This window comes from Corvus cornix, chromosome 7, assembly GCF_000738735.6.
Source record: "Corvus cornix cornix isolate S_Up_H32 chromosome 7, ASM73873v5, whole genome shotgun sequence".
NCBI lineage: Eukaryota > Metazoa > Chordata > Aves > Passeriformes > Corvidae > Corvus > Corvus cornix.
In genome coordinates this window covers 14,953,080-14,968,948 of record NC_046337.1, presented here as the reverse complement: position 1 = coordinate 14,968,948, position 15,869 = coordinate 14,953,080, and the positions used below count along the sequence as shown (strand labels likewise).

Here is a 15,869-nt window from a genome sequence, read left to right as displayed (position 1 = left end):
ACAAAATTACAGCAGGCATGCAGGAGCTGGAATAGATGAATGGATCTTAAGTTTGGTCTCTTCAGAAAGAACCCCAGAAAGTATGGCTCCTGGGAAAGGGCATAAGGAATATAATCGGAGTGCTGAAGGGAATAACTGGATGATTACTCAATTTCCAGTCAATTTGCTGTCTGTGATCCTTTCCTTTCCTTTCCTTTCCTTTCCTTTCCTTTCCTCTTTCCTTTCCTTTCCTTTCCTCTTTCCTTTCCTTTCTTTCCTTTCCTTTCCTTTCCTCTTTCCTTTCCTTTCCTTTCCTCTTTCCTTTCCTCTTTCCTTTCCTTTCCTTCTCATTATCCTTAAAGGAGTAGAAAAGAAGCTCACCTTATTTTTTTAAAATGTGTATTAGTGAATAGGTGAGTCTGGGTGAACAATTAATATGATGTTGAAGAAGAAAGAAAAGTCTCCCATTTACTCTCCCTGCCTCAGCCCCCATCTTCCCATCTTCTTATTTTTTGACCTAGGACTTTCCTGAGATGTCTTTTCACAGCCTCTCCCCTATTCTTTCAGAAACCCAGAGATATTCTAGAATTGCAGATTTTAATTGATTTTTTTTTTAAGATTACATTTTAAAAGTATTTTATTTCTATTTCTTAAGAATATTTAGGCATTCTAAAGCCAGGAAAAAAAAATTCTCTAATTGCTCTGTTCCCTCTCATAGGCTAGAAAAACTCACTCAGTAATCCCCACTTTTATACATGTAATTTTGTGGTTGAACCAGCATGCAAATTTTAAGACAACTCCCTGCCTTGACTTCACCAAGTGTTTAGTGAATCTCTTGCAGTGGTTAATTATCTTCATGCTAAAATTCAGACTTGCAGCTCATTTTCAAGTTTACCTTCTGACTTCACCTTGCAACCACTGGATCTCCTGCCTTTGCTGACTAGCTTAGAAAAGTCTCCCCGCACAAACACATTCTCCCACTGTGTGTTTTAAGGTTGCTGTAGGATCTGGAGTGCATTAGGCATGTTCCAAAGATACCAGACAGGGCTGTGCCTCACATAATGTTCTTGCAACCCAGAGGAGAAGGGAAGGAAAATGAATAAAAATGGAAATGTATAAAAAAAGTGATGTATAATAAGTCTTTCCTGCAGATCTTCTCCTAGCTGTGTTCTGCCTTGCCAGGTAGGGCTTAGGATGAAGGAGAGAACATCTCAGAATCAAAATCTGAGGCCAGACCTCATTAGCACTTTGCCTCACCTCCAGTAAGTGAAGGGTTAAGCTCAGTTCTGTGTCTCTGCTACACATTAAAATCAATCTGTCTACCCAATTTAGAAACTGAATTTATTCCCTGGAGCTGAGGTAACTTGGAAGACTGAATCAGGTCTCAAGGTAAGCCTGGAGTGCCTAAATGCTTTGTAAAATAGGAGTAGAACTTTGAATAAGGCATTGGTAAAATACTGCCTCTTGGCCACTGCTGCCTCCCTCTGCAGCTCTGGGTTGATGTAACAAAGGGAAGTAGGAGTATTCAAGTGAGGGTGGAAGACAGAGGGAAATTTTATGATCTTGTCTGCTTCTCCTGCACCAGAAAGTTATCACAGACTGAGCAGCACCTTTCTTTCCACATGTGAGTTCCTTGTTACACTTTGGCTTGGCTGCCATTGCTCCATCCCAACTAAAAATTAGCAACATGCTCCTTTTTGGGGTGGTAGGCCAGAACAAGTCTCTTGGAGGAAATATATATATATGTACTGTTAAGTGTCTGAAAAAGACCCAGGACAATCAGTTCACCTAGAATGTGTATGTACATATAGGTCCTTTCTTCCCAAACAACTCATCTTTTAGCTGGCATTAGTAAATCAGCAGATGGGCTGTCAGACATGGAAGGAAATGGCAGCTGAATGCAGGCTGCGCTGTACACGGATGACATTGGGTCCAGTTAGCTGGGAACAACTGGCAACTCAGGTCACAGGAGAAGATGAACAAAGAAGGGATATTACAGATGAGGCAAGACATGCATTGGCAAAGCTGCTTGGTTTCCTGCAGTGGGACTGAACAGCGGTGAAACTGTCCATGGATGTGACAGGCAGCTTCAGGCAGGGAGACAAGAACGTGGTCATTGCACACTGGAAGGAGTCTGCTTTCATCACTTCCCAGTGCCAGGTGCTGTCCTTGCTGTACGGAAGCACAGCTCCACATCCAACAGTGCGGCTCAGAGAAAGCTCAGAGCAGTGACTTTCCCCAGCCTCCCCAGTCTCTCCTGGATCAGGGGCACCACCTTGTTGTGGTGGTGGGCCTGAGTTTGTTTTGACTCCAGCCTGCTGTTGCTAGCATGACCTGGAGCCTTACTGACCATTTCCTATTGAACTCAAAGTTTCCCAGCTAAGCCGGACAGCAGGTAAACAGGGGGAAAAAATTTTTAACAGAGAGCCTTGTCAAGGCTGTGCTGGATCATCCAGTGAGCACTGGAGAACTTGGCAGGAGAAGAGTCACAGAGTTGGATCAGGGCTATTATTTTTTTGCTAACTGCTCCTGACATTTCTCTTCTCACACAGATGCACAGCATTTAGAGGTTTTTCCAGAGGTTCCTCTACGCAGGTTCATGTCTCACTCTTTTACTCTTCATTGACACAAGCCTTGAAAGGGAAAAAAAATTAACTTAGTTGCACTAGGGTGGAGGGGGAGAGAAAAGAAAGTAATATTAAAAACATAACTGCAACCGACAGGATCTAGAGGACATGTGGAATAGGGAAGGGTGTGCTCGAGCAAATGCTAGGATGTCATTTGGCCAGACATTTATACCTCCAAGGTCACCCAAGAGTTTTGACTGAATAATAAATTTTTTTGTATCTTATCCTGAAACCTGGGAGAAATTGCAGGGGTGGAGGAGTAATAGAGAGGGAGGGAAAAGGGGGGTTGTGGGAAAGCAACTCAGTCCTTACTCCTCTAAACCCTGTGGAGCCTGATAACACAAATATTTGCAGATCCTGGCAGTAGTCTATGTAACACAGAGTTTGTGACCATCTTAAGACTGATCCCACATTTATTTTTCTTTAATTGCTGGATGTTGCAGCCTGTTGTCCCAGGTCCTGCAGTGGCAAGAAATAAGAAGCTGGAATCATGAGTGTTGAACTCTATATTTCCAAAAGTTTTGCTGCTGACTTCTCAGCTTGAAAGAGAAGATGGTCTAGGGAAGAAGAAGGAATTGTAAGGGGAAAACTTCCCACTAAGGAGATTGTTCTTTACCAGCGGGATTATGAGAAACTGTTCAGTAGGGGACTGGAATTCTGATACTGGTATCTTAAACGGAAAGTATTAAGTCTACATTCTTCCAAAATATTCTTTCCCCTAAAAATTAAAACACCACCCCCTCCAAAAAATACCTTCTAACACTGTATGTGAGGAGAAAGTGGTATCAGGGCACACTTGTGTGCTGCCACCACCTCTCTGCCTCATAAAGACAGGCAGAGATAATTCCTAAGATATATATTAGAGTAATTCATCTTCCCTTTGACAGGATAAATACCCCAGATTCAGAAGCTTTTTTAAACTCTCTGGTCCTACAGTATCTCCTGCAAAGTGTCGTACACACTTTGCTTCTCTAATCAAGGAGGAAAAAGCTGTTTGATTAAACTTGGTTTGCTGAATCCAAGTTGAAAACCCAAAACGAATCATGCTAACTGATAGCAACCAAACAAAAGCCTACATGGAGCTCAGAGGTTAAACCCAGGCTGCAGCATTGAGTAGTACTGCAGTGGCTTTATCGTTTCTGCAGATCTGTCCCGTGTCAGCTGCCTCCTGTAACACTCCAGGTCACACTTCCCACAAAAAAAAAAAGTGGATCTACTATTCAGTGGTCCTGTAGTACAAACTGCAATAAGGACATGTGGTGCCACAGAAAGCTTGGGTAAAAAACTTGCTAACTCTACTCTGTGCCTTTAGTGTTGTACAATGGCTTTTAATGCAGAAAATAGTATTTGTGTTTGTAAGGAAAAAGAGGAAGAGATAGATAAGGGGCTTTGGATGTCAAATATCCTTACTGTAAATGAAAGCAATTCAGTAAATGAAAGCAAACAGTAAACAGTTTACTTTTGTGGAAAAGAGGGCAGAAATGAGTGAGGGCTTTTTCCTCTCTTAATGGAATGGGTGCTTTCTCTATAAATACATTACAAAAATGCATTATACATTAATGTATAATGTATTTAGTCTCTAAAATATATTTTTATTTACAAATTTATCTTTCGATAGACTTAATTTACATTTCTTTCTGAGATCACATGAATCATGCAATCAAGACCAGGAACTATCATCGAGAAGTTCCCCAAAAGACAATACCTTTGTTTTTATCACCACCACATTATAAACAGATAGATCACATCAGCAAAGGGAGTTACACTGAGGTCTGTGTCAGTAGATTCTGATGATTAGCACAGGCCAGTTGCTAACTGCAAGATCTGCTGCTGTCCACGTGTAAGACACTGACTGAGGTGTAATATCTCACCTGAGACTGAAATCTGAACCAAAGGACTTAAATCAAACTCCAGTGGAAGGCTTTGTAGGTGTGATCCAAATCTCTTCAAGTCTGTAGAGAGTTTCCAAAGCTGAATGGAGTCATACAGCAGAATTGTTTATGTAGGTTCAGGGTATAATGACAGCGAAGAGTTTTGCTCAATTGAAAAACCTTAATGTTGCCTCTGCTAATAAGAAGAGCTAGTGCAGGCTCCCAGATGAGGCCTAATGACCTTGAGAGAGACCCTAATGCCTTCAGATTGTCCCATTTTTCCTGGGAAATGGATACAGAGCTGGGCAGTGTCTTAAATTCTTTGTGGCTCCTTGGAAAATGGCCATAATCCCACCTTGACTCCAAAGAGAAGACTTCTGAACTGAAAAGAAATTGTACATTACTCTAGTGGTCACTCCTTGAGTTAGAGAAATGGAGGCACTGACCAGCTTTCTGTTACATTTGTGTAAACTCTAGATGCTCAGCTGTTGTCTGAGTAAAAATCAGGTTGCTACTCACCACAGCCAGGTGTTAGTACAAAACTTGAGGTGCCTGAGCCCTCAATGAGTTCCAGAGGCTGTAGACCCAGCTGTAGTAGTGATCAACAGCTATACAGGACCAGGTAGTAGAGGGATTGAATAAGAGTAAGAATAAATATTGCCTGCTGCTCCTAGTCAAACTGGTCATCAGAAACAACAATTACTCAGAGGAACATGAGAATCACCCCACAGATTTCAAACAAGCTTGTGGTTTGATCTTTTTACATGCAAACACTACCAACTATGGCAAACCTTCTGTAAATAATAACAGCTTCAAGAGAAATTCTGTTCTCTGTGGTGTGTAGGACCAGCTTTTCTCCTGGTCTTCCACAGCAAACAGGGACATAAAATGGCATATTCAAATCAGAAGGCAGTGGGGAATTTTAAAAAGCAGGATAGTAACATGAGTAATACAGCTCCAAGTCTGAGTTAGCATCAGTGACCACTTCCTTAGAAGGTGGTTGCCCTCCCCAGAGAGTCTAAAGAAGCCTGAATCTTCAGAAGTAATCATAGCTTTAATACATATATTACAAATGCTTTGCAAGAGACCACCTTCCTTGGGTACTGCTGGGTAATTATTTGCTCTTAATGATGGTTCTTGTGAAAGAGAATAGAAGAAGTGAGGAATTCCTTTCCTTTGTGCTCTTGGTCAGCCCATCAACTTTGGACTTCTACTGACTCCTTGTCCTGCTGGAAAAACTGAGACTCATTTAAACCATGTCCAGTTCAATAGCATCAGAATTAGATGGTGGGTTTGGAAGAGGAGTTGTCATTTCCCGCACCCATACAAAGACCAGGCACCATCTGAAGGTGTCCTTTAAAGGCTCCTACAAAATAGTATTGCTGTTAGTTTGAACTCCAGGCCACTACAGAGTACTCCCCTAGCTTTCTCTCTCCGCTTCATTCTGGAGTCTGGTTCATCTACCACATGCAGTTTCTGCACAGCTTGAACTCGCTCGCTAGAGGTCAAACACTGATGCTTTTATTTCTGCCTCACCCCTCCTGACTGAAGAAAGAATAAATATTTGCTTAAAATTAAGCCCATTTTGGTCTGGAACTTCAGCAACAAAACAGTTTGGACGCTCTGCAAAAGAGGAAAGCATCCAGCATGCTTTGCCTTCCCCCTCCCCATCACCCTGGGATTCCAAAAAGACTCAAAGTATTTTGCACAATATTTGAAAATAAATATTGCTCATCTTTGAGCTGATAGTTTGGAGCCCAGACGGGCTCAGGATTTATAACGGAAAGAGTGATGCGAGCTTAACACTATGTGATCCATGTGTTGCTACCATCCAACAACCAGCTCCCATCCAGTCTCCTTCTTGCATGAAAAGTCATTTTCTTCCAAAATATCCCAAGGTTCCAAGACACTGTTCTGATTAACTCCTTCCTGAAGGGCTTGGACCCCAACTGTTGTCAATCATTCTACCAGGAAGGACCAGTCAGTAACAGATAATATTTTATTATCAATTTCTTTAGATTCCTTCTCCTCATAAAGATCTTGCCTTTTTTCCTAGTGCAAATACATTTTCTTGAGATCTAGCTAAGACTGGAAAAAGGATCCAGGGAGACAAATTACAGTGTACCATTATTAATTTGGAGGTGGAGGAAGACAGAGAAAGTCATCTATCACTCCCAGAGCTTTCTAAAGAGAGCCATCATGATTTGCCCACAGGCCTAATAATCTTCATCATTTTGAAAGGGAAACATCCCACAAGGAAAAGTCAGGGAAGCTGGAGCTATTGAACAAGCTGATCTATAAAGATAATTTGTTCCATGTTTCTTCAGTCTTGACTTGCTCAATGGTTTGACTCATGAGAGCAGAATAATGCCAAGGTGTTATGGACTGGAAGTGCAGCTCCCTGCAGATAGGGATTTGGCTAGAGCTGAAGCAATTACCTAAGAGAAGCATCCTGAAACTGAACACAAAGCTTCCCACAGCACCCTGCTTCAGTGATCAGGTCCATCTGAGACTCTCCCTGCCCCTGGCCCATGGCCTCACAAAAGACCATGTGAGTACACGTGAACCACATGAGGAGAGAGAGAACAGGGTGAGAAATGCCCCAGTGCACGACCCTCCTTGCTCTCCTCTCTACTCTATCCCACTCCACCTTGAGTTGAGTCAGTGGTTTTCCCACAGCAAAGCTGACCATGAAGGCTGGGGAGGATAAAGGGAAGAAGGGGAAAGCCAAGCCCAGTTCCAGGGAGCAGGTGGAGCCTGGTGTCGCGCGCAGCCAGGCATGTGACTGTGCTGATGTATGCATTACCCTTCATAAATAGCTACGAGCAGATGTTCAGCCAGCAAGTGGCTGTGCTGGTTGAAGCCATTACAGCTTGCAGATGCTTGGCACAGCCCTCCAGCCAAAGATTACCTCTCCCGCAGCTCTGCTGGCAGTCAGCTCTGCTGCAAGCAAAAGTCATCTGGATTAGCTCACACCACCTGGATCAGCTGCTTGAGCGGTGCCGGCTGACTCTGCACTGGGGCAGATGAGGGAGGGCTCACATCATCCTTTTGGTTGGTAGTAACCAGGGGCCCGACATGGTCTAGGTCACAGAGGGTGTCTTGCCTTGATCTGACCCACGTGCACTTGGAAAGGCATGTCCATTTCTTGTATGCTCAGAAAGAAGACTGTGTGATAAAAAGCTAGAACATGTGGCCAGGAGCTTTTGTTCAGCCATCAACTTTCTGATGATTTCAGAGCTCCTTTAACATTATCTCTTCCCTCTCATTTTTTAGTCTGGCTGGTAATTCTTGTGCAGGAATTGCCCTTTTTTATGACTTGTGCAGCTTCTAACACAACAGGAGACCACCTGTACATCTAAATCTAACCAGCTGAAAGAAAGGTGAGCAGGCACTTTTGCAGGGAGGTAATTTGGAATTAACCTTTATCTTGTGCATGCAGAACGTGTCACAGCTGGGCCAAACCTTATTCAGCACCTTTAACTGCTTCCATGGTACACCACAGAAGAGTAGCTTGGTCATAACCCCCCATTTCTTTTCTGTGTCTTACACATCCAGCATTACACTCACATGCAGGTAAAGGAACAGCAGACCAATGATGTGAACATATGCTGTGCTGGCACATGTACGGTAAGATACACAGATGTGGGGAAACATATGCTGATTTAAACAAACCTTGCAAAGTGCCAGAGCAGAGGGAGAAACCCCCCAAAAAATTAAACAGACAAGTTAGGAAAACTGCAAGTTGGAAGGTATCTTGTGTTTTCTCCCCCTTTTTATTTTTTGGCCTTTTGAGCCTACAGTGAAGCTGGTATCATTTACCCTCTGGCTGGACTCAGATAACAACAATATAACTCCTGATTCCCAGCCTCAGCAGTACCATTTTTGCTTTTTTAAAACCTGGAATCCAAATTTAATTAGCACAAAAATTAAAATGAAAATAAACCTGGAGACAACTGAACTCTGGGTCACAAAAGCAGAAAGCTGATTGACAGCTGAGGAGGATGAGGAGTTAAATGATGCAATTAGCTTCCTGATGATTCCTCCATTCACTTATGGGGGGGTTGATTTATAAAAAATCATGTATGATATCAGTATGGATGCTCAGGCCAAAGCAAAATATAAACTTGCAGACACATAGGAGAGAGATCCTGATGAATTCCCTGGGAGAGATCTTGGGAGCTGTAGCCAAGCCTCACAAAGCAGTGAGCTCCTGACATGCATCCAAGAGACTCAAGTATATTGACTTGCCCTGTGCTGTATTTCCAAGCTGGAGCTCTTCTGTGGGATATCAGTTCCTACCTCAAAGCCTTGAGAAAACCTCAAGTGACTCAAACTGTCCTTGAAGATGAATATATGCATAGAATAATAGCTCCACTTTGACACATGAAACAGCATTTTGTCAATGCATGTGACAGAGGAAGGATTGGGATGCTAATAAAAGAGGGAAAGAAATGGCTTTTAATAGATCCCATGAGCCAGCACGTTGGCTCACTTACATGGGCTCTCTCCCCGTGGAGGACTCTGCATAGTCACACTTCTGCTTGACCCACTGACTGAAGGAACAGGAAATACCATTGTGCCACATACAGACAGGTGGGTTTTCTTGCCATGAGCACTGTCCACTGGCTCACAGAGGCTTCCCTGCTGTCACAGCTGCATGAAGCATGAGGCTGCCTGGGGCACCCTTGTGTGCACACAGGATCCCTCCTGCTCAGTGTGTCTTCCACACACAGGATACTCCACCAGAAAGAAAACAACTGCACAGATATTCTGCTGCAAGTTTGTAATCTAAGATTATCCTTGCTTCTGAAAGCTCTTCCATTGCTGGAAATCTAATAAATAAAGAGAAACCCAGGATTACTCTGAAGCCACCTCCTATAAGACATCAAAACAGCATTTCAAGTCTCCTTGTGAAACCTTTCTGTTCAGCCTTGAGAAGGGAGAAAGACTGGGATTAGGAGTCCATTGAAGTCTGATTTTAATCACAGGAAGAAACAAAGCAATTAGCAGCAGAGCACCTTTCCCAATGGCCTTTCCAGAGACCTGCATCCATTGTACTACTTAAGCATGAGCCCCTTGGAGGAGAAAAGGTGTCCAGCTTATGGACACATATTCTCTATTTTGAACCACCCAGGAGTAGAGCTGCTTGTGTAAAAGTTCTCCAACTTCCTTTCAATTTGATTGAAACAAAATTGCAAAGACCTCATCATTTAATTAGTTTACTAATCCAGCTCCTTGTACTGAAATGAGTAAGGGAACATGCAATGGGAGATGCTGTTAGCAGGAGAGGTGTGACAAGTTCAAGGGTAAATGATTTCTCCCATCAGCACAGCTGCTGGCAGGGGGCACATCTGTCTGCACCATTAATCTCTGTTGGGATTGTCAGTGGGGTGCTGTGGGGAGGAAGCAGCTCACTCTGAAAGCCAGCAGATTATCTAGTGTGGCTTCTAGCACTATACAAGTCATAGCTGTTAGCCTGAAATGTTCTCATAGAGCATATTTACCTTTCATTCTGAAGAAGAGAACACAAAGGCATTTGGGGACTTCTGGTTGAATTGGGGACAAGCTTTCAAGATAGTCTTAACTTCATGGAGTCTCAGATTTTGGCCCTGGAGGGGCATTTGCCCTCCAGGAACTGGATTTAAAGTAGATTTCAGCACATATAAAGCACTGCCCCCCCCACCTCAACCCTCCTGGTGACAACTGCAGGAGAGAGGATCCTGTCTGTGCCATGGCACGTACCATTGACGTGACTGTCCCAGCCCAGCTTGCCAGCTCAGAAGGAGAGCTGAGTTTGTGGTGAAGATGGGCATCTGCTGACTCTCTGCACGAGTGCTGGAGGCCGGCCCTGGGGGATCCGCCAGTGCCTTCCTCTGCAGTTGCTCTTCTGAGAATGAAATGAAGCTGTTGAAGCTATCAGCCCAATTCCTTTCATGAGCAATAAATTCACAGTGAAAGCAGCAGAAACAAAGCTCTTCTAAATCTGTTCTACTTTTCAGCCTAAAAGAAAAAAGAAAGAAGAAGGTTTAGTTTAAGAAGGATTTCTTCTGGACCTTCTCTGTAACGGTAGAAAAATGCTCTGAAATCATGCTTCCTAGAGATGCAGAGCTTGGAGCCCACAGAAAGGCTGCAGACCCCAAAGAATAGCCAATTAAACGATCAAAGGAGCTGTTAATAGCAGTCATTCATGTTGTTTTTAGCTGGAAGATCCTCACAGTACAAGACCTTCAGGTGTTTGCCTCAAATCACCCTCCTTGCCTCTATATGGGAGAGGAGACTGAAGTACTGAACACATGCTGGAACTGTACACAGCTGGGTTGTGGGGTTTTTCACAAACAGTAAATCGGTTGCACCAGATCTGGAGCAGAGCACTGGTTTCTTGACATAACTCACAGCTTGTCCCCTCATCTGATGTGAGTGCAGAAGTCCAGCTGCAATCGTGCAGTGCTGTGCCCCGGTCACTTCTGTTCCAAAGGAACAATGGGGTTTTACACCGTCAGGCACATGAATTCAGCCACACTACTTTGAGACCAGGCAGCCTGTCCCCCTGGTACTGCTTGTTGCTCTGTGAACTTATTGCCTTAATTAGGACTTGCTCAGAGATCTCTGGCTTGCCTTTCGTTGCTGGGTGGAGACATGCCGTGAGCAAGGGCTTTTTTTGGGTTTGAATTTTTCTCCTCTTTCGTTCCAGCAAAATTACAACAATGCCTGTTTCATGTTGTTCCATGGGGCTTCCCTTTGTAAAGAAAACTCATCAGCCTTGCTAATATAATCACTCAGTGATGCCATGACAAAATGTGATTAAATGAATAACCACAGTCTTTTCAACACATCTCTCTGTACAAACAGATGTTTAGAAAGAATGCAATATGTTGCAGGGAAAAAAAAGTCAGCAATCAATAATGTTTAAGCAGTTAGGGCCTGGAGTGTCATGCTACGGGTTACGGGTATGGCCACTGCAGCCAATGGGGAGAAATGGAGATAAAATTTCTTCCTGAAAATTCCAAGTTGTCAACATCATTAACTCTCAGATCCTGGCCAATTTCCATCTCACTGCACCTCCCCACCCCTCCTACAGTAGTGACGTCCCTTTCAGTTTGTGGGTTATTTTATGGGTTTTCCAACGAAGGCACTGATTGTTAGAAATGTCCAAGAGAAGCTTGTCAGAGGTGAACTATTTTACTGCAGTCACGATTCATGTTCCTCTTAGGAGAAATCCACAGAACCATGGCTGGAAATCATGGACCTGTAGTTGCTGTAGAAGCACCAGGCTTCAGAGCTTCTGTGGAGCCTCAGTGTTGGTGGCAAAATAGCCACCATGGTCCGCTCCATGGGAAGGAATGGAGTATTTCATGCAGGAATTTCACCTTTTGGGTATAAAGGATTTAAGTCACAAGCCCAATAGAAAAAAAAGGAAATTAACTACGGTTCAGTCCATCTAATGCAGCCTCTTCTGTGGCCTTGGTGTCAGAAATATACGAGCATTTCAGAATGTTTGTAGGATATTTCTCCTCTTAGTGCTCATTGCTGTTAATTGTCCATTTTACAGAGGACAGTTAAAGTACAGCTCTCATTTCGCTGTTTCTTCCTACCCTAATTTTAGATGTCTACAAGGGACATAGGAAGTTCAAGATACCAGAGTTATCCAAGCTACTAGGTATCCAAACTTTTTGCAAGGAGTGGAGAGAAGTCACTATTAGAAGGTGATTCCCCTGCCTAGCCATAAGTGTTTATCATTTCCCTGGGCATTCCCTCATTGGCCCTGTCATGATTTTTTACGTCTTCTTATTAATGCATCTTCCTGTTCAAGAAGCTGGTATTTGCTAAATGAGATGTAGGATTCCTCTGCTACAGCACTTGCTGCTCCCTCATATAAAAACAAATGGATACTGTGTTAAGGACATAAGTATCCTTTGGGATGCCTGACATTCTAGACATATAAAATAATGGTGAGGATGATTACTAATGAACCCGAGGAAGTTCTAGGAAAGAAAGTTACGACAAAAGGATGTTTGTTTATTCCCAGCTGAGCTTCCACAGGGTCAAAGTATCACACCCACGAATCCCTGGTGTGTTCACATGTCTCTGCGTTAGTGTAGAAAAAAGATAAGGTGGTGCCAGTATTTCCATTATGCTGCTTCATTTGCAGTTTTGAAAGTCAGCCATAAATAAAAGCACCCTGGAAGACATTTTGGCAGATGGCATCCTGACTCTTGAGTGACTCCGGTTGGTTTTGATTTCCATTTATATTTTCTGACATTTTTTTCTTAAAAAGAAGACAAGAAAATTGCTTCAGATAAACACAAAACCCAAAACACTATGACACAAAAGCATTACCATGGGCTACAAGACCTCTTAGCAGGAGAGAAAAATAATGATGTGCAAATATCTGAAGATCATCCAAGAAGAAAGATCAGTCATTCAGGGAGGTCCAGGGTGGAGAGGGGGCTAACGCAAGACACAGAGAATTAAGAGCAGTGGGTTGAGGCTTAGCAAAGGAAAGATTAGCTTGAGGAAAACTTTCCTAAAAGTGGACTAGTCTCCCAAGGCAGGAGATGGAAACCTGATTGTTTGAGTCATGCAGCCCTGGACTGGCCCTGTGTCTGAAGGACTCTTGTGGTGAACTATTCTACATGGGCAGGGAGAAGCCTGCGTACCTTGGAGATTTCTGTTCCCCGCTTGGATGACTCACTTCAAAGTGCAGGATGAATTTTAAGCTGGTGGGTTAAACTGAGCAATGCTGGCCAGGATACATGTCTCTGCTAGGAGAGTAAGACTTCATTGCTTAGATAGTGCTTAAGTTTCACCTGCTCCAAAAGCATACCAGAAATCATCAGTTAAGCCATCTTTACCCATCAGCACAAAAGAAGCACAGAAAATATTATCTTCCCTCCTTACAATCCTGGCAGCTGATGAATGTTTATGGTGTAGAAGAGATTGTTTGTTTGATGACATAAAATACACAGGAATGGAGGAGAGAAGGATGGTTCAGTGCCTGGGAAGACTGGGGGTGCAACTTTTAACAGTCCTATACAGCACTGTAAGCATTTCAAAAAGCTTCTCCATTCAGGAAACTGAGTCACACCTACAGCTCTCCCTTTCTCTGTCCTTGCAGTTGCCTTAAGTGTTGTTCAGGAGAGGAATATTCTCTAGCTCAGGTGAATCCTATCTTCTCAGTGACCCTTAAATTGGTAGCTCACAGAGCTGCTCTTGTCTGTTTAATCCAAGCCTGATTCTACTCCTGGACTGAGACATTTTCTAGGTGCAAAGCAGAGTCTCCTTTTCTTTGAAGGCTCTGCTATAACTCAGCCAGTATGAAAATGGATCCCAGTACAGAACCTTTACTTTCACCTTTCTTTTTCATTAACAGCTTTTTGGAGGGCATCTCTCCAGCTGCTGTCTTCCTCCTCTGCTGCTGGTAACTGAAGGAAACAATTGCTCATGCTTGCACTGAGTGGACACTCTTATTAATTCCAGCTCTAAACACAGAAATTGCACATTCTTTAGGAAAATGGGACTGATTCCGATTGCACATCTCAGTTACACTTCCATACCAGTATGACACTTCGGGGTCTGAATGAGATCAGTGTCCACATACACTGGAACACGCCTCTGCTTTACTCCAGAGCTTAGAACACTGGTATGGCACTAAACACTTTATTAGGCCAGTGGGCATCTCCAGAGAAGCAGCCATAGGTAGGGAAGGCAGGTGAGTCAGGGCAGGGCTGTTGTTGTAGAGCAGGCCAGAAGGTTGGGGTCTCAAACACCCTATTCTTGAACAGAAACCAAAGTGGAAATTTGGGGTATTCCACATGGAGGACTGAGTTCAAGGGTGACATGGCTCAGAGAGGTTTATACAGACCTTCTCTGAAATCTGACACAAACTTGGCCTCTTTGTTTCCATGAGGAGAGCATCTGCACGCCTTTTTGCAAATCTCCCAGCAACAATGATATAAATAAAACCCTAGACTACAGGGCTGTCCTGACAACTTGTCCTGCCCTTTCTTACCAGGGGGGTTTATTCCATGTAATACTACAACCTACATGAAATTTTTGTGTGTCCTTTTTTTCTTTTTTTTCTTTTTTTTTTATCTTGGAAAGGAATAAGGAAAAGCTCTACCAAGGTAATGATTAATGCAAGGAATCACATCCTCACATATTGAACAAATAAATATAACCTAATATAAATAGAAAAAAACTCTTGGAATTTGTCAGTCCGTGGTCTTATTATCTTGAGCTCCAAAGCCAAAATTGCAGGCTATGGTTTACAGATGCTTTTCCCTCTTGCCCTCTCCTCCTCCTCTTCCTTTTCCTTTTTCTGCTTGTTTTTTTTTTCTTTTTTTTTTTGCTTCTTTTTCCCCCCCAAGGCAGCTCAAAGGAGCTTGTGACTCCCCTGCTTGGAATTGCTCCTCTGACAGAAACTTTGCTTCCCTTTTCAAATGAGTTTGGCAAACGTTAGTGAAAAGGTTGCTAGTAAATATTCTTTGAAAACATTTATGGGTTTCTGAGGGTGCATGAAAACTGTTCAGGCTGTAGTTCACAGAACTTCTACCCCACCAGAGGCCTGGGAAATTCTTCACCATGTTTTTTGTCCCAACTACTCCTCCGTTCACAGGATGCTTGAGACATTACTTTCTCTTGAGAAGTCCTACACACAAAAAGAGAAAGGAAAAAGGAGGGCAAAAATAATTTAAAAGGGATGCATGTTTTTATCCCTTTTTTAAATCTGGTTATCTGATCTTAGAGGAAAATACAACCAGTCTTCCTAGATATTTAGGTCCTCAGCTCTTAGGGTCAGGGAGATGAGACATTTTGTTTGGGATCCTTGATAAATGGTTTTAAGGAGACCTGTCTACATGGTATACTTTATTTTGGTTTGGTTATTTGTAGCCCCAAATCAGACCCTTAATTTGTTTGAAGTATCTTTTCTCTAATTTTCAAATGGCACCAATCTTTCTTGGGTGAATTTGGGATTACTCAGAATCTTCACTGTGACTTTAAGTCTGAAGAAACAGGGGATAAGTGGGGGTATTTGTCAGTCCACAGCCGTTCCCTGGGCCAGGCCTTCAGATTTGGATCAGTGCTGTAGAAGCAGAAGTCTCTGTGGTAGCCATCAGTAGTGAAGAAACTGAATTTTCAACTCCTAGCTTTCTAGTCTTTCTCCTTTACTCCACAGGTACTAGGAAGGGAGAAGCTGGTGAACCTGCTCCTGCTTTAGGAATTCATGAAGCTGAATTGGTGTGGCAAAAATCTGTGTTTTTCATCATCAGAAAATTTTCTTCTACATAATATTCATTCTCCCAGAATTACTCATTAAAGAAAAAAAAATAATTCCCACAAACAACTGATTGTTCAGCAAAGAAATATTAACCAAAAGCTCTTCTATATC

General features: G+C 42.9%; 1 long non-coding RNA gene across 1 annotated transcript in view; it reads right to left on the bottom strand.

Annotated features, from left to right (window-relative positions):
- Positions 1–267: 267 nt before the first annotated feature.
- LOC109145624 overlaps positions 268–15,869 on the bottom strand; it is a 40,596-nt gene continuing 24,994 nt past the window's right edge. Inside the window, exons 3-4 of the long non-coding RNA XR_002047149.2 lie at positions 10,223–10,480; positions 268–2,612 (exon numbers count right to left, since the gene is read on the bottom strand). This is a non-coding gene — a long non-coding RNA (uncharacterized LOC109145624). The remainder of the gene's footprint in view (positions 2,613–10,222; positions 10,481–15,869) is intronic.